Source organism: Nelumbo lutea, chromosome 3 (assembly GCF_056320005.1).
Source record: "Nelumbo lutea isolate HS-2025 chromosome 3, American lotus-T2T, whole genome shotgun sequence".
In the NCBI taxonomy this organism is placed as follows: Eukaryota; Viridiplantae; Streptophyta; class Magnoliopsida; order Proteales; family Nelumbonaceae; genus Nelumbo; species Nelumbo lutea.
In genome coordinates this window covers 94,895,214-94,914,821 of record NC_142686.1, presented here as the reverse complement: position 1 = coordinate 94,914,821, position 19,608 = coordinate 94,895,214, and the positions used below count along the sequence as shown (strand labels likewise).

The 19,608-nt window shown below is 43.0% G+C and overlaps 1 long non-coding RNA gene across 4 annotated transcripts in view; it reads right to left on the bottom strand.

Moving 5' to 3' along the window:
• Window positions 1-19,347, bottom strand: part of LOC148866982 (uncharacterized) — a 28,892-nt gene extending 9,545 nt beyond the window's left edge. Inside the window, exons 1-3 of one of the 4 annotated variants that reach the window (XR_016110589.1) lie at window positions 19,096-19,345; window positions 14,038-14,129; window positions 10,886-12,254 (exon numbers count right to left, since the gene is read on the bottom strand). This is a non-coding gene — a long non-coding RNA (uncharacterized LOC148866982). Of the gene's footprint in view, window positions 1-10,885; window positions 12,255-12,936; window positions 13,291-14,037; window positions 14,130-19,095 lie in introns of those variants that run through there. The other 3 variants (XR_016110588.1, XR_016110587.1, XR_016110586.1) reach the window with 3 other exon arrangements.
• Window positions 19,348-19,608: the final 261 nt, after the last annotated feature.

Here is a 19,608-nt window from a genome sequence, read left to right as displayed (position 1 = left end):
TAGAAGCTTCCTGAGAGAATCGCGTCGCTTAGTCGTAAGCTACCTTGTTGTAGCGTGCTACCCTGTCGCACAGCGAGCTACCTTGTAGTGAGCTACCTTGTCGCGCAACGAGCTATCTTGTCGTGAGCTACTTTGTAGCGGGCTCCCAGGGGTACTTCGAGGTGACCCTCATCGAGATTGCCTTTGGGGCAGTCTTTCTGCCTAAGTGTTGGAGTGAGTAGGTTACTCTAGCTCGCAAGTTGGGATAGTTTTGGAGTATTCCCTTTCAGTAGCTTGGGGGACCTCGAGCTCGCGTTGTAGCAAGCTCCCCCTATAGCGAGCTATCCTGCAGGCTCGTTACTTAGTCGCAGTCAGGCTGTGGTGATGAGCTATTGCTCATGCTGAGTCAGGTCCACATGTCATTGTCTCAAGGGATCGAGTCAAATCATCCTCCATCAATTGCCCCCCACTCCTCGGGCTAAGAGTGCTACCTTAGCGTGAGGAGTTCATGAAGTGTGATGGGTGGATTTGACCAAAGTTCAAACTTGATTGACTAATCATATTAAATGCGTGTGGGAATAAGGGGATTTCTAACTTTTCGAATGCCGGAAAATGTGTCGAAGCAGCTCTTAACTCCGGATGTCGTGCAGCAGTCATTACCTCAGGTATGGGAGATGTGCAGCCAGTCATGTTTTGGTTTTAGGAGGCGTGAGGTCAGCTTGACTACGGACCGTCAGATCTGTCTCAATCTAGGTCATTGATCTGGGGGCATAGTGGCTATAAATAGGAGGGCCCCCTAGGCCTCATTTTCTTTCACGCTAACTTGTTGTCTTTGGATTCTGAGGTCGCGCATCCATTTAGTCTTCCTGAGCTCTTCTGTTCACACATTTCATCTTTCCAGTGAGTCTTATTCATTCGGTCAATCATGTTTGGGTATCCGTACCATGTTTTTCCTCGGGACGGTAACTAGGACGATGACGCCCCCTCAAGCTCAGGGAGAGCTTGGGAGCAGGCTCCGGAGGCTCGGGAGGCCTCCTGCGATGTGGCTTCTAATTCTCGGGGCAGAGAGCTCAACACCTTCGGTCCCTCCTCTATGATGATGGAGAGACTCAGATCTCTAGTCCGCTACTTTCACCTTCCCGGGGACTTCACCTACAATCTCCCCGTCGATAATTTTCCCTAGGCGCATGGTCTCAATGACATAGTAATTTTCCAGGAACAACTCGAGGTTGTCCTTCCCTTGCACCCCCTAATAGTGGAGGTGTTGAATCATTTTAATGTCACCACTGACCAGCTCCATCCCAACGCCATCTGGAATGTAGTTGGGACCATTTCCCTGTACTATGAGTATTGTCTTCCCCTTGATCTTGATATCTTTTCCTCCATTCTCTACATTAAGAATGCCACTGTCGGGGCACCTCCGGAAAGGCATTCTTATTACTTTTCTCCCCATCGCGGCTTTAAGCTCCTGCATGACCTGCCAAATAGGGTTCCCGCTTGGAAGCGGGACTATTTTGTGGTAAATAACCCCGAGGGGTGGCCCTTCCCAACCTCTTGGAGGGGCGCCATCCAGGACCCTGGGGTTGAGTTGGACTCTGAAACTCGAAAAACGCTGCTATCTTGGGCAATTGTAGGCCTTCTCTGTTCAGATTACTTGATCAAGGAGAAGCTTGCATAGGCTAGCCTGACTCCGGGTAGGTTGCCTTTTAGGTTGCGTAGTGCCTTGTAAAAATATATCATATGTGTATACATATATTTTCTTTTTTACTGGACTAATACCTTGTGGTTTTTGGCAGCCATCATGTTTAGTGTTGACACGCGCCACCTTCTTTCCAGCAACCAGAAGCATAAGGCGAAGAGGTCGCATCCTGACCGAACTCCCACTTCTGGGGGCATTGAGTTCGAGTCAGCTGAGCCAGACTTTGTTTCTCCATCGCCTGAAGTTCCATCGGCCCTGTTTGAAGGAGGTGCCGGAGAAGGTGGCCTCGAGGAGGGCGAGCTCCAGAGGCAAGGGGTGATTCCTCCTGGTCCTTCCCGCCCATTCCCCTAACCGTAGTTCCCGGTGGGGGTTTGGAAGGGTGTCAATCACTACCTCGTGACTGGGCAAAAGAGTTGAAGGGCGATCTACCACGAGGAGGTCGCTAGGTGGGGGGAGATGGAGCCTAGGTTTCTCGCTGCGCTTGCCGCCTCTCACTGTATGGTGGTAAGTGGTCCTTCATCTTTTCTTATCGTTCTTTCCTTTCTTTTGCTGTTTTCTGACCTTAGTCCCTTGTTTGGCAGGTGAACTCCGCCATCCACGCCAAGGCCCTCCAGATCAACATCCACTCTGGCAACGCTCATAATCAGAGGGTCCTCGTCCAGAAGCTCTAGGGCAAGCCCGACTAGGCCCGAGGTGAGCTCCTTCAGACTCGCAAGGGAAGCGAGGCCCAGGAGCTCCTCGCCCATGACCAAGAGGCACAGATCGCCATGCTTTCTTAGGAGAGTGCACGCTACAGGGAGGAGGAGTCGATGGTGGCAACGGAGAGAGAGCTCCTTCGCCAACAGTTTCGAGACTTGGAGTCTACACTTCTGGACCGAACTTGGAACTTCGACACCATGGTGGAGGCCGAGCATGCTAAGGCAATCTGGGACTTCAATGAATCCCACAAGTATCACGACCTCCAAGTGGAGTATGGCTTGAGCTCGTACCACTCAGAATTCAAGCTCTACCGCTAGTTGGTCTAAAAGAAGTTCTATGGGCTCATCATCGACGGCATCACAATGAAGAGCCTAGCTCCCGAGACGGCGGACCAGGCGGAGGAGGAGCCTGACTCCCCGGAGGACGAGAACAAGGTGGAGGAGGCGGACCCTTGAGGCTGGCAGCTCTATTTTTCCATTTTTCTGACTAACTTCTGATGGTTCCCGGGTGCCAGAGCCCTGTTTTCAAAAATCTTCTTCTTGGGCAGTTGTGCCCTTTTTTACTTATTGTTGAACTTGCCCGAGCTATTTAGCTCGGTTTTTTATTTATGAAATAGTAATGAAAATTTTCTTTTTCTTCAAAGTATGGTGTGCTCTTTTTATTTTTTTTGCCAAAGCGATTTCATCACTCGAGCTATTAGAGCTACATACCCAAAGTAGGATTTTTCGGTAATCGTTATCCCGAGCTATCCCTTAGTGTTTGAGGCATCTTTATAGTATAACGTGGAGTAATTACCCTGTATATCTGAACTATATGTTTGTAGATTGTTCCTTACTTGGTCTAACTGATGTACTGAGGCGAGCTATGCTTCGTAGGGTTCAGACCCGAGCTGCTTACGCCTTTAATATTGCATACCTTGCCTTTATCAATGAATTGGCTAAGTCTTTCACAGTGCCGAGGTCTTAGTTAGATCGGTGTTTTAGCCCTTAGGCTGAGGGGGTGAATTATGGTCTTCCCTTGGAGTCTTCCCATGCCATGGAGGCGACTAGGTCTTATTGCACCGAGGTCGTGTTAGCTCGGCATTTTAGCCCTTAGGCTTTGAGAGTAACTCATGGTCTACTCAGTAGTTCGCCCATGCCATAGAGGCAACTGGGTCTTATTGCACCGAGGTCGTGTTAGCTCGGCATTTTGGCTCTTAGGCTTTAGGAGTGACTCATGGTCTACTTAGTAGTTCGCCCATGCCATAGAGGCGACTGGGTCTTATTGCCTCGAGGTCGTGTTAGCTTGGCATTTTGGCCCTTAGGCTTTGAGAGTGACTCATGGTCTACTTAGTAATTACAGGTAATACTTCCTTTAGTTGACAATATTCCATGCTCGAGATACTTTTTTCCCTTCAAGGGTCTCGAGCTCGTACGTTCCTTACCCGAGCACCCATTTCACTCGGTAAGGTCCTCCCCAATTTGGTCCGAGCTTGCAAACACCGGGCTCAGGTACCATAACTTTGTGAAGGACCAGGTCGCTAGCGCGAAGGTTCCGCTTCTTGACCTTGGCGTTATAGTACCGAGCTACTCTTTGCTGGTAAGTTGCGGTCCTGATATATGCGAGGTCCATTACTTTGTCGAGTAGGTCAAGGTTGGTACATAGCTCATCTTCGTTTGTCTTGTCGTCATATGCTTCTAGTCATAGCGAGGGAACCTCGATCTCAGCTGGGATGAGTGCTTCGGTGTCGTAGGTGAGGTTGAAGGGAGTCTCTCTTGTGGCGGTCTTCTCTGTGGTTCAGTAAGCTCATAGAACACTGGGTAGCTCGTCTGCCCATAGTCCTTTAGCTCGGTCTAACCGTGCCTTCAGTTCCCGGAGGATAGCTCTATTCGTGACCTCTGCTTGACCTTTTGCTTGAGGGTGTGCGACTAAAGTGAAGTTCTGTCGGATCCCCATGTCTTGGCACCAGTTCTGGAATTTAATGTCCTCGAACTGTTTACCATTGTCAGAAATTAGTACTCGAGGTAACCCGAAGCGGCACACTATGTTCTTCCAAAAGAAGTTATGGACATTTCAGGCTATAATCATTACAAGAGGTTCAACTTCTACCCACTTGGTGATATAATCCACTGCTACCACCAGGAACTTCCTCTGGCCTGTCGATGGTGGAAACAATCCGAGTATATCGATGCCCCATTGTGCGAAAGGCCACTGGCTGGTGAGATACTTGAGGTCGGCAGCGGGCTGATGGTGGATATTAGCATGCTTCTAGCACTTATCACACTTTTTGACGAGATCAACAGCGTTTGCTTTCATTGTTGGCCAGTAGTACTCCTGTCGTAGTACTTTTTGGGTGAGGGCTCTGCCCCCCATGTGTCCACCGCACAGGCCCTCATGAGTGTCACGGAGTACGAGCTCGGCTTCGGAAGGTCACAAGCAGCGCAAGTAGGGGAGCGTGTAGGATTTTTGGTACAACCGTTCATCTATCATGACGTATTTGGCTGCCTGACGCTCTTCACTTCTGGCGGCATTGCGATCTACGGGGAGGGTCCCGTGTAGTAGGAAGCTCGCGAGCAGGTCAATCTAGCTTGGCTTTTGCTTGAACGACAGGAGCGACCTCCTTTGCCCCCCCCCACCCCCCGAGAATGCTGGGCCGAGGCAAGTTCTCTATGTACACGGTTCTCATGGTGTTATCATTGGTGCTGGATAATCGGGATAGGGCATCGGTCTCAGCGTTCTCCAACCTCGGGACTTGCCTGATGAACTGTGACTAGAAGTTGAACTGAGCCTCTCTTAATTTGGCTAAGTAGGCAATCATAGTCGGTTCACGAGCTTCGTATTCGCTTGTGACTTGATTGACCACGAGCTGGGAATCGCTGCAGATGATGATATGCTTGGCTTTCACATCTTTGGCTAGAGCTAGCCTGGCTATCAACACTTCGTACTCCGCTTCATTGTTGGATGCCACGAACTCGAAGCGTAGTGCGTACTCCAATTTTGTGCCACTTGGGCCGTGTAGAACTATTCCGGCTTTGCTGCCCTGCTGGTTCAAGGAGCCGTCTCCGTGAAGGATCTAGGGCTCCTCATCCCAGTCCACGCTTGGCCTAACTAGGAGAGATGTCGTACTAGCTGCTACCTCACGGTGCTCAGACTCAACCGGTCGGGGAGCTCCGGGCTCGCCTGAATTAGAGGTCTCATGCTCAACCGGGCTAGGGACTTCGGAGTTGAAAGTGCACTCCACGATGAAGTCTGCTAAGGCTTGGGCCTTAATAGCAATTCGTGGCATGTATTGGAGATTGTACTCGCTGAGCTCAACAGCCCACTTCGTCAGTCGACTAGAGACCTCGGGCTTGAGTAGGACTTGCCTTAGAGGTTTGTTGGTGAGGACGATAGCAGTATGAGCTTGAAAGTACGGACAGAGATTTTGGGCTGCAATAACCAGTTCATAGGCCAATTTTTCTATCTTTGGATATCTTGTCTTTGCTCCCTGCAACACTTTACTAACCTAGTAGATAGGTCATTGGACCCGATCTACTTCTTTTATTAGTACCGAGCTGAACACTTCGTCACTTGCCAAGAGGTACAGCTCCAAAACATCGCCCTCTTCAGGCTGGGTTAAGACCGGTATGCTGGTGAGGTACTTTTTGAGCTCATCAAACGTGAGTTGACAATCTTAGGTTCATTCAAACCCTTTGCTTTTAATTGCTTTAAAGAAAGGTAGGCAGTGATCTGCCGATTTGGACATGAAGCGGCTCAGAGTGGCTATTCGACCATTCAGCCTTTGAACCTCCTTCACTTTTCGGGGTGGTCTCATATCTAGGATGACCTTTATTTTGTCCGAGTTGGCTTCAATGTTGCACCGGCTCACGATGTATTCCAGGAATTTACCCGAGGTGACACCAAAGACACACTTATTCGGGTTTAGCTCCATATTGAATCTACGTAGGATTTCAAAAACTAAATTCAATTCTTGTATTAAGTCGCATGAGAACTGGGTTTTGATGACCATGTCATCTACATAACATTCTACTTTTTGGCCAATCAATGGCTCAAACAGTTTATTTACAAGTCTTTGAAAGGTCACCCTAGCATTCTTTTAGTCCGAAGGGCATGACCTTGTAAGAGTACAGGCCGAGCTCAGTTACAAAGGCAGTCTTTTCTTCATCTGTCGGGTCCATCCTGATCTGGTTGTAGCCCAAGTAGGCGTCAAGAAAGCTCAGCAACTCATGCCCCGAGGTCGCGTCCACTAGACGCACATGCGCCATTTACCATTAGCCTTTTTCACCAGAATGGGGTTGGCCACCCAGCTCGGGTAATGGACTTCCCCGATAAAATCGGTTGCAAGGAGCTTCTCGACCTCCTCGTCAACTGCCCTGCACTGTTCTAGGGCTAGGTTGCGTTTCTTCTATCTAACGGGCCTAACTACAGGATCAATATTAAGCTATGAGTTATGATGCTAGGGTCTATGCTGGGCATTTCTACCGTGGACTAGGCAAAAACATCTAAATTATCAAGTAAAAAGCATACTAGTTTAGATCGTAGAGGCTCCTCAATGGAAGCATCGATCTGAAGCATCCGAGCAGGGTCCTCCGTCAAGGCTGGGGTGGAGTTGGTCTCTTCTATGTGCGCATCTAGGACTGGAAGGCGTCCACATGATCATTTGGATCGAAGGATCCATCATACTTATCCAGTGGAGGGAGCTTGAAGTCCCTTGGCATGGGGACAACAAGGAGTTCTAGAGATAATGGGGAAGAAACTGAGAGGAGAGGGGTAGCTTTCACTTCACCTGAGCATACCTCCTCTTTTCCTTTGAGCTCGGGAGAGATTCGGGTAACAGTTCGGCGAGCTCGTCGGCATCTTTGTTGCTGTTTTGCTGGCTCGATGTTGGTGCTTGATGTTTCAGTGTCGCTGAGCTCAACGGGCTCAGATTGCTGGTGGTGGCTCTGAACCGAAGGGCCCTACCTATAGTCTGCGGCCAGGACCTCGAACGGATTCTCTACGAGTGGGAGCTCGAACCGCAAAGGCCGGGGCGATACGGGTTTAGTTGGTTGGGAGGCCCCAGACCTGCCCACAGGCTGTGAGGCGAGGGTGGTCAGCCTCTCCTTTTGGCTATGGGAAGAGGCTTGGATCTTGGTGGGATCTTAAGCCTAGGAGGCCTCTCCCCGGCGAGGTCATTCACTCCGGCGGGAGGGCTTGGTTTGCTTCGTGGCCGAATGCCAAGGGGGAAGCGATGGCTGGGCCTGAGGCAAAGAGGGAAACTGCTGCTGATATTGGTATTGGGAAACCTGGTGCAACACTTGTTGTTGATAGAGTTGGAATTGTTGAAATTGTTGTATTTGAGTTTGCATGGCTCGCATGCACTGCATTAAGTCCTCCAACTAGTTTGGGTTGGCCGCTGGGGGTACAACCGAGGGTTCAACAAAGTTTGCTCCAACTGTGGAAGGGAGTGGAGCGACCGCGGGTGCCACTGTGAGAGGTACGTTCAAACTGGGAACTCTGTCCATGGAGAGGGGGATGGTGAACTGCCCAATACAGACAGTAGGAAGTTGGGGCTGCTCTCCAAAAGCGTTCTAGCTAGCACCACGTCCGACATTACTGGAGGAAGCCATGAATGCTGAGTTTTCAGAAAAGGAAACTGTAAAAGCTTAGAGGAAGGCTTCTTGAAGCGTTTACCACAGATGACGCCAAATGATGTGGCACGATCTGGGCACTCCTAGTTGGCTGCTGACTGGTTCCTAACTGGCAACGGACGACACCTGAGAAGAAGAAGGTGAAGGATTCCCGGGGGATTTGCCCGACGGGAATACTCCGAAGCTTAAGTTAGAACACTGGCGGAGAAAGTAAAGAGTGTAAAGAGGCTAAGAGTGTAGGTCGTGCTAGATCACTGAGTTATCAAGATTAGCTCGAGATCTAATAAGATGACTCAAAATCAAATTAGATCAGAGATCCCTCTCCCCTTCGACCAATGGGCTTTTATAGGGGCATTCTTGTCAAATCGGGCATAATCGCAACTGGGCTTCTGTCGCAGCCGTTACCTTCCAGGGCTACGCAGGTGATTGTTGCAGGGTACTACCCAATTGGATGGGTGACACGTCCCGGAGGATAGGCACGCCACTATCTGTCGAGAGACGTGGGTACAATCTATTGAATGGGCAGGGACTGCGCCGTTAGTCAAGAGACGTGGCATAGTCTGACGGGTACGATTTTGTCAGATTGAAGCTTCCTGAGAGCATCGCGTCGCTTAGTCATGAGCTACCTTGTAGCAAGCTATCTTGTCGCAAGCTACTTTGTAGCCGGCTCCCAGGGGTACTTCGAGGTGACCCTCATCGAGATTGTCTTTGGGGCAATCTTTTTGCCTAAGTGTTGGAGCGAATTGGTTACCCTAGCTCACGAGTTGGGATAGTTTTAGAGTATTCCCTTTCAGTAGTTCGGGGGACCTCGAGCTCGCGTTGTAGTGAATTCCCCCTATAGCGAGCTATGATGTAGCGAGCTGTCCTGCGGGCTCATTACTTAGTTGCAATCAAGCTATGGTGCTGAGCTATTGCTCGTGCTGAATCAGGTCCACGTGTCATTGTCTCAAGGGGTCATGTCAAATCATCCTCCATAAAAAACCACCATTTATCTCTCGTGGGGATTAGACCTTTGTTCGAGCTGACGTTGAAACTTCTCCATTTGTAACCAGCGTGTCAAGATAAGTCCTCGGTTCTCCTGTCTGAATCATCCCAGTAATTTCAGGTTTAAGTTCCCTTTGCAGCATCAAGCACCAGTTATTAATTGGAGGTGACAAATGATTCGCCTATAGGTTACCCCTGGTTTCTCTCTTTGGTCGTTCATCACCAAAGATTGTGAACTATGCCCCCCTAAGTCCAGCAAGCTTCCCGGATCCCCGGTAGGTATCGGTTGAATCGCAAGTCTGAAGGCACATTTCCCCAATTTTCATCCTTCACCATGCATCACGGCTAAACATGTGGCATTTCCAATTCTTCTTTCCTTTTTTTTCTGCAGATTTCATTTTATTAGCCTTGCATAATGGTTCGATTACTGGACGATTGAGTAGTTAAATTTCAATTATGTTTGACACTCCTGGAATATGGTTAGTTAGAACCAATAAGGTCTTTAGTTTAGATTGTTGCATTTATTATTAATTGGTGTCCACTGTACCTAATACAAATAGTTAATATCCATGCGTTTTGAATAAGAATAGCTCAAATAAATGACACTTGGTTTGTAGGTTCTTGGTTTGCATAAATCATCGCTATCAACAAAATTACATACCTTGTCTGTCACTTGGTCTGGTTTTATAATACCTCCAAAAGCAATTCATACTTAAATTAATACCTTGTCTGTCACTTGGTCTGGTTTCTTCACCTTAAGTAATTCTGATTTGGGATGGGTCGTTCTTATGGTGATTAGATGGTTTACATCACCTGAATTAATACGTAGGTGAATCCTTTCCCTTGCCCATCTGAGGCATGTCATAATATAACGTAGGATATTAAATAATTTTGGTCACCTAATTTTTAATTCATCTCTGTTTTGGATAATTTTAATTGTTGTCATCGGTAGATAACTCTTCTCTATCAGTTAGTGATGAAGTCCCTTAGGGTCGCTGAATAGTTGTTATTATTATTATTTTTTTATGTAATTATATGCTTCTCACTCAACACCATAGGTTATCCCCTTTTATTCTGTTATATGATTCTAATCTATTTAATAATGCTTATTTTCTTTTTATTCTCGCTTCCTTTCAAATCACGGACTAGTTAGTTCACTTATGTTTTAACATTGGGTTTTCCTCATGTGAATCCCACCTATCGGATATGGGAAAGGGGTGCCTAATCCCTTCCTTTTTCCATTGAAGTCTTACCTAGGCTGGTTAGATCAGTCTGACCATTACCTTTTGTTTGGAGTCTCTACTTGGACCAAAATGAGACATATAAATAATCTGGGAGGCCCATCACTCCCAATTTGCATTAATGATGGGTGGTGACTCTAAACCAACCTAAGTGAGCCATTTTCCGACATTCACAACTGGCAAATTTAGTCCTAATTGGATAGACCCTTTTATCATCAAAGAAGCACTCCTCTCTAGCTATTATGTACTAATAGACCTAGCAATGTATGAGGAAGATGAACATTAAATGTTTATTGGCTAAAGATGTAATTTGATTAATGTATGTGTTCTTTATAAAGCAATTAACGAATGATACTTAGTTGTTTATTCTTAAAATGAGTTTGTTTTGCAATACTTTTATGATTAATGTATGTGTTTTTTAAAATGCAATTAATGAATGATACCAACTTGTATGCCCCTAACATCAGTTTACAACATTATGAATATCACACAAAGGCTTATTGCATTTATAATCTGTTATGGGCCCGGGAATAGGATCTCGTCACGGGTTGGTCCACGGGAAAACCCTCTTGTTTTCCCTTATCCCTTCCTTTTCTTGAGGTACCTATCTTGGCGCCTTGGGGGGGTGATTTGTCCAAGAGATCACCAATTCTCCTTACTCTCTTCTTGACTGAATATTAGATGCCTTCATTCAATAATAGTGGCTCCTTAAATAGGAGATTACAAGAGTCCTACTCCTAGGGAGACTCCTTGCTGAATAGGGAGACCTCCAGCTCTATCTTGGTAAGATAAGACTGATAAGATAAGATAAGTCACTCTTAATCATAATCTAATAAGATAAGATAATCTAATCTATTAACTTAATAAGATAAGATAAGAATAACAAGATACTCTAATCTAATATGCCAAATGGATAAGACCTTTGTTGCCGATTTGGATAGGATGAGAACACTGGATCATTGCTGCTGCTGCTTCCAATACGCATCCACATCATTACTCCCCTCCTGGACTACGAGCTTGTCCTCAAGCTCGAATTTAGGATGGGTGTCTTGAAACACAATTAAAGGAATCCCGGATAGGTGGAATGACTTTGCCCTCTGGGATCGGGTTCCAATGAAGAGGGTTCATCCTCATCTTCCTCTTGTTCTACTAGGAGGCAGAAAAGTCTTTTGCACTTGTACCCTGCTGAGTAGATTGCGAAAAAAACGGTTTGCACCGATACAGCCAACCCAAGGGATCTCCGTTGCCATTGTACGACAAAAATTCCAACCTGTTGTATTTGGGAATGACCGCGGCTCCCTGGATGATGATCTACTGCTTGCCGGAAGAGTCCGACAGATCCGGTCGGCGGCTGTTAGTGGCTGCCTCCCCTTCTGTGTTCCTCTCCTTGCTAGAAAGGAATAGCTCCATCAGACGTCGTAGCTCCCTGATTTCGTCCTTGATTTCCCATACTTCCGAGTTGGTCTCACGAGCCAATGCTCGAGTTCATGGACCCTGGACGACAGTTGCTCCAGATCACCCATGACGCCTTGCTTTGATACCAAATTGTTATGGACCCGGGAATAGGATCTCGTCATAGGTAGGTTCACGGGAAAACCCTCTTATTTTCCCTTGTCCCTTACTTTTCTTGAGGTACCTATCTTGGTGCCTGGGGGGTGATTTATCTAAGAGATCACCAACCCTCCTTACTCTCTCCTTGACTGAATATTTGACGCCTTCATTCAATAATAGTGGCTCCTTAAATAGGAGATTACAAGAGTCCTACGCTTAGGGAGACTCTTTGCTGAATAGGGAGACCTCCAGCTCTATCTTGGTAAGATAAGACTGATAAGATAAGATAAGTCTCTCTTAATCATAATCTAATAAGATAAGATAATCTAATATACTAACTTAATAAGATAAGATAAGAATAACAAGATAGTCTAATCTAATATGCCGAATGAATAAGACTGTTGCTGCCGAATTGGATAGGATGAGAACACCAGATCATTGTTGTCGCTGCTCCCAATATGCGTCCACATCATAATCCTTGGGTAAATACTCCTAAGAAAAAAAAATGCACCATGACATGCCAAAGAAAGCCTTAGGTAACCAGTCTCGAGTAGAATCATATCATATAAATGATCATAAAGGCCTAAAAGCCCTGGGTAACTAGTTGCATGCACGAAATGCCCTAGGTAACTAGTTACAAGAACAATCACATTATACAATGTTCTAAAAAGCCCTAGAAAGCTAGTCTCAAGCAAAATTGCATTACAAAGGCAATCACACAAGAGCTTAAAAATTCCTATGTAACTAGTCCCAGGCATGAAAGCTTTAGGTAATTGGTCTCATGCAAGATCACACCACCCAAGCAATTGAAAGCCTTAGATAACCAATCCCAATTAGGTTTATGTCAGCCAAGCAATCGAAAGCCTTGGTAATCAGTCGTAGGCAGGATCATGTCACCTAAGCAATCAAAAGCTTTGGATAACCAGTCTCAAGATCATATAATCCAAGTCATTGTAATGGACTGAAATATCAAGGTATCCAATCACAAACATTAAAGCCTTGGGTAATTGATCTAAGGTGCACAAATATCAAACACTCACCCGATGAGATTATTAAAATCAAGCACAAATAGGTAGACATTAAGTAAAGTAAGAAGCAAACAAAAGATTAGCAACTGGATTAAAATCATTAATCTATTAAGACATGTGAAACATATACAAAATATTTCTTTGTTCCAATCCTTTAGTTTTACAAGGCAAAAAGAAGAGAGGGACAGAGAGAGAGGTGAATATGCAAAGAGAAAGATGAAGGGGGATAAGACAAGTTCCAGATGAAATTAATTACATCAGTGCAACCTTCGCCATTAGTCACAAAACTTAGATACTCAAGCTAAGAATGACTTATTCCTTTGAATTTCCTCTAGTTGTGTCTCAAGTCCATTTCTCTTGCCTGTACTCAAATTGTGATTGAACTTGACCTAGTTGAGCTTTTAGCCTATCCATCTTCGCTTGGCATTATTCTTTCCCTATGTTCAATTCCTATAAACATCTCCAAGCAATACCTTCATATATTTCCTCGGCATCATGAGCTTCATGCATCATAGATGGTGTGTGATTAGTATTATACGCTTCAACGGGTAGAGTTTCAATCATATAAATTAGCCCAACTAGTTTGTTTAGGCCAATGCTCATCATTACCTCAAGAAACTCAGCTATAGGAAGGTAGTCGAACCTCACCAATGTTGAGATATAGTCAACTAAACTTTGAGACATAGTATATTTCTCATGATGGAGAATCCCTTGACTTCCACAAGGTCCACCATCAATATAGATAGGGATATCATCCTTCATTTCTAATATTTATCGTGTAGTTAGCAAGTGACAATGGCAAGTTTTGACTCCTAGTAGTACTCAGTCTTAAGTTTGGAGGATAAGATCACCTCCTCTTGCACTATCATATATGTCTTTTTAGTAGGATCATGCATCTCTAACTGAGATGCAACTACATTAGTGACAATATCGATAAGAGCATTCCTCAACCCAGCTTGTGCCATAGAGACCCTTACGACGTCCATGTAACTATCTCACCCGGTGGCTATAACTCTAGTAGTATCATACTCATCGCTCAGTTGCTTAAATGAAGATTTACGTGATGTCAATACAATGTTGATTAATCACCCTAGCTCAAATAGGAGGGCAGATCACACACTAGTAGGTATCGCAATTAAAGGTAGAGTGTGTGACTCAGATTGTACTAGGACCTATAAACACCATGCACTGTAAGGAACATGTTACATATTGAAAGAAAAAGGAAAGAGAAATATGATGTGCATTACCTCTATATGATGGAGGACTATAGTTTCTAGCCCAATAGCACTCTATGATCACCCACAGAGGGCTCCATGAATCTTGTAATGTCATCGTTCCACTAGAAAAAATTGACACCCAACAACGAGTAATGAATCTTGATGATACAAAAATCAAGTATAACTCAAAAGTTTTCAATCACAACAAACTATACTCACAACATGAGAGTGATTGGCGTGTTTTTTCAATTGATGCACAAGAATGACCATGCCAAAGTTACTAGCCTTCCCTACTACGGAGGCAACAACCTATGATATGTGGCTTGATGTGAAAGCCAACCCAAACTATATGTGTTGGGGGGATTCTCCACTGATGACCCCAACATACTCATCACCTTCTTGCACATTTCCAACATTCACATATAAAACATAAACTTTAATGATCCCAATCATGGACATTGTCAGTGTTGGGGCCATTATGCTACTTGAAGGGCTTATGCCTACAATATCTTGGACAATTGATGGGACACAAATAATCATCCACTGTTCTTTATCATCCTCAACTCAATTTGGGCTGCCCTACACCTTAAAGACATTCTCATTGTATTTGGATTAAGTTCCTTGTTGTTAATGATTTTAGAATAAACATCAATATTCATAGTTTTACCATAGACTTCGCTGGTGCTAGGGCCACTCAATAAAGTCAAATCCTACTAAAGGGTGGTGATCATGCCAAAGGGAATTTTACAACACCAGGGAAAACATACCCCTCATTGGGGAAGGCATCATCTGCAAACTAGTTAATATGAAATCTTGGTAGGGGTGCAAATGGATTGGATCATGATTTGACCCAATTTGATATATATTATATATTTATAAATATATATAATACGTATATATATGTTATTTATTTATTTATAAATATATTTTTATATATTTGTTATATTATTTATTTTTTTTATAAAAACATGTATATATATGATAAAAATAATCAAAAGATACTTGTATTTTTTGTTTTATTTTTCTTTTAATAATTTATTAATTTTTAAAGAAAAGAAGTTGGATCAGATCAGATATGAAGATCCGACTTATTGATAAGATTCAAATTCAAATTGTGTCCTATTAGATCTGATCATATTCGAATATCCTTGATTCAAATCCGATCCGATTCGTTTGCATCCCTAAATCCTGATCCGATCTATTTGCACCCCTAAACCTTGGTATTGTAGCATCATATTCAAACTATTGTTATACACTTTCTGGTCTATACATGATCACCTACACATCTTTGTAGTCAAGAAATGAAATAAGGCCCAACTAGAAAATATATCACACAAATTACAAATTTGTATCACTACGTGATATGATGTTTTCATTACTTTTACTTCACACCCTACATAGGAGAACTTAACATTTTTTTATGCCCTCAATGTATGGGTGCTGTACCAAATAGCCTACATTTTTTAAACATCCCTCCACTTCCTTAAAGGGTGGGGCTATGCCAACATGTGGACTCAACTATCTCCATCTCCGACAATGATATATTGTTCTCAATATAACTTCATCTCTATTACTCATGGCAATGTTCATTGTTAATGTTCCTTGAAGATGATCTGTAAGCCCTAATCCTAGACATTCACAATAAAACATATACATAAAAGGAATAAAACCATATGAAATAATCTCACTATAAATCAAGTTTACGAGTTACCAAACAATTTCATCCAATTGATAAAAAAATGCCCTAAGAATATCAAAGCAAATGGTAGGTCATACCCCAAGGCCACCAACACAACACAATTTGAGTGAGAATATTTTAGTGAAATCAAATTTCAAATGAAGGAGATGAATAATATTAGAGGGATAAACATGGAATTATAAAAAATTTAATATAAAAATGAAATAGCTCTAAATGTTTCCTATACATATGGCCTATTGTGTTATGTGGGGCCATCTTACAAGGTATACAAGTAGGTTTTGAAAGTTTAGGGTATATATAAGTAGTTTCTCAAATGTATATAGTATATATAAGTAATTAACCCTAAAAGAGTGAAGAAACAAAGAAACATTACTTATAGACAATAACCCACACAATTAGGTATGTCAACAGGTCAGGTTAAACGGTAAACACGGCTTAACCCGACCCTATAGGGTCGAGTTAGGGTCAAGCATATTCATCTTTTAGGTTTTGGTGAGGGCTTTGATTCTTTGACCCGAATTGGATTCAGGTTTTGGCTGACCCACCCCGTTAGATCATGATACCATGTATACATAGTATCCTTGTAACTTTTTAACTTCTTACTCCATAGCCTTAAAGTTTAGGATTTTTTATATGTTTATTTTGGTTTTCCTTTTTTTAAATGGAAAAAGTGACAACTTAGAATCATAAAACAAACTCCAAACTTAAATTAATGGGTTTTAAAGCTTCGACATGTGTTAAAAAATATAATTGAAATGCTATAGGTTGGGTTGAGTTGGTATCGAGTTGAACCCTATAGTGTCAGATCAGGTTCATAAATTATGTATTTATGAGTTGAGTTTGGGTTCAAGTCAGGGCACTGGAGGGTTAGGTTAGGGTTAAGGAAAACCCATGTCAAACCTGACCCATTGACATCCCTACACACAATTCAGTCCTCTACTACAAACTCCAAGTGAATGTTAAAAGAAGATGAATAGAGAGAGATTTGAATATGAACTCATAAATTATTGGTCTCTTGTGGGAATTAGGAGTTGAAAACATATTGAAAAGCATTGTTTTTGAATTTTTATTTCTCGTTTTTGTTTAAGTTTTATATTTTTAAATGCTTACTTCTACTCTGGGTTCCCCTTCTCTAATTTTTTTACTACCATAAAATTATTGGACTTGCCAAACTCATTAAAAGAACCACTACAAACTCGTTGAATGAGAGTTGTGATGACATGAAAGGAACCACTAGAACATCTGTGATGAACATTATACTGGTCGTTGAACTTGATAATTAAACACAATTGCAAACCTTTATGATGAATGAGAACCACTACAAAATGACATACATAATCACCTACTTGAGATGCCCTATGTGCAATGCCCACAACCATTTGAAGCCTCAACAAATGGAGTTCGTCTCATGATCAACTACGATAAGCAATGGTGACTTGCCTCATCATGGCAGCCATGTCACCAAGACACATCACTATGTTAAAGGCCTTATTCCTAACACATGACTGCGAGCAAGCTTGAAAAGGATTGTTGCCAAGACATACTAGGTAAGAATTTTAAGGGAAAAAGGGAATCCTTATCCCAAAAGATCCTTACTAGACATGTGGTGAAACCCCAGTAAAGCTTACCCGTTAAAGACCCACGCATGAGACCGGTCTCAAAAATCCTTGCCTTCTAGATTTCTAAGTTCCCCTCCTTACAACTACACTACAATTTCCTCTCATCTGAAATCCCCTTTTATGCCCTTCTTCCCAATAGATCTCTGGTCATCCTTTGTCTTTCAAGGAGACCATTCCTAATGTAAGTGCCATGGACTTCAATTAGTGGTTGGTCAAGTCTCCAAAGGTCTAGAGAGAATGACGATGGTAGAGAGAAAGGGGGGGGGGAGAGAAGGTTGTAGAGAAACCCTAGGGTTAGGGCTGTAGAGTGGTGTCTTATGCGGGAGGAGAGTTGTCTCTTTCTTTGAAGGCTTTGAGCCTCTCCTACTTATATAGAAAAGGCAGGGTTTGAGAGGAAAGCAAGGAGAGACTTAGAAAACTTTCCTATTGTGGGTAAGTGGTTAAAATTTGTTAAGTAACAAACAGATAAGAGACTCAGGGTTTTGTCATGTATCCATGAGAATACCTCGAGGTCAGGAATTCCCGTCTTTAGAATTCCCATGTGAACGCGTCTATAACTATAACCCCTTCTAGAAGCTTACTTATTGTTGTATAGTGTGATCCCTCCTACAGGAGCATTCTTTTGCGTGCTGCAAACCTTGGTATTTTTATGCATATTGTAGATTTTAATGTTTCTATGCTCTAAGTTTCGAGAGATATGTAGATTTGCGATTTAGTTTTCAGATACACAATTGCACTTAAGTTCCGGTAGTGGATACACCCTCCATCTTGGGTTCTGTAATATTTAACTCCATGTACTTACAAGTTACAACCATTGTTTGAATGCTTGACCATATCTTTCGGGAATTTACTCATAGTTTTCTTCATTTTTTTATTCCCCTATTTGGTTGCATAGTAAGCTTACGACATTCTGAAGTCAACGACTTAGTTCTCTTTAGACTTGTGAACTTGCAAACCTGCTTTGCTTAGGTTAGCCTATGTTTTGATAATATAAGGGAAAATTTGAATTTTCGAAAATTTAATTACATCATTTGATATCACATGTAAGTAGAATGTGACAACCAATTAACTCAAGGATCATATATATTATACTTCCAAAAGGTCTAGGGTACTTTTAAATAGGTCTTAAAATTTTAGGATACTTTTAATTAACCTTGTATTTTTTTTTAAATAAAAAGTCAAGAAATTAGGCCAAAACAAACCCAAACCAAGTATGATTGGATTGGATTAAGGTTAAAGTTAGGGGGGTTAGGTATCACACGAAACATGAATTGGGATTAGGGTGGACCTCCACCTATTATATTTGAAAAATAAAAACCCACCAACCTACCCACACCCCAAAATCCCAACAGAGCCTTACAAACTTGAGCGCACGAGGTCATTGTCTTGAGTTAGCAAACTTGGGCTTGACATCCGGTTAGGCTTGGACCATATTTGAGGTCTAGGTCTTAGAGGTGTGGACGTTGGTTAGGGTTGTCAACGGTTTGGATCTAGTTTGAGACATGGTAGAACCATCCTGAACCGATTGCTAAAATCAAAATCAATACTGAATCGACGGGAACTAGGACAATCGGGTATGCTCGGATAAGGACCGATTACATAAACAAGCCTATTAACACATGCAATTTTTATGACAGAACTGCTACTATAACAAAGAAAAAAATTATGAAATCATAGGGCAAGTTACAGAACTTTTGATGTTTTTGGATAAAAAGAAAACAAAGAAAAAAGTCTGGAATCATAGGACAAGTTATAGAACATTTGAGATACCTTTGTGAGACATGTAATGTCATTGCTGCTTCCAACTTCCACTGATGCCTCCACCATTGTTTGAACCTTTGAGATTGAATAGTTAGAGAGTGAAAAGAGTTGAGAGTGATAGTGAAGAGAGTAGAAGGGAGATAAGAGTTTGAGTTAAATGAAAGGGGGATCTGAAGAAGAGATGGAAAAATTCATATCAAGTCTAGAAGAGGAAGAAAGGAAGGGTAGGGGGCTGGGGGCTTCGAGAGAAGGGGACATCAAAGATGAAATGGCCCTTGACCATTCGAATGATAAAATTTCTTCCACCCTGACCAAAATGACCATTTTGGACATATATATTTAGAAGTATTATATATAAAATATTATACATTTAATTTATATTTATATAATCGGTTCGAGTCTGAATCGGTTGGGACAGCCAAAATCAGTCCCCAGCCTATAATAATCCAGACAGAAAACTACAAACCAGAACCAACCCATCGATAGAACTGGAACACCATACACTATACCTGGTTCGCACGG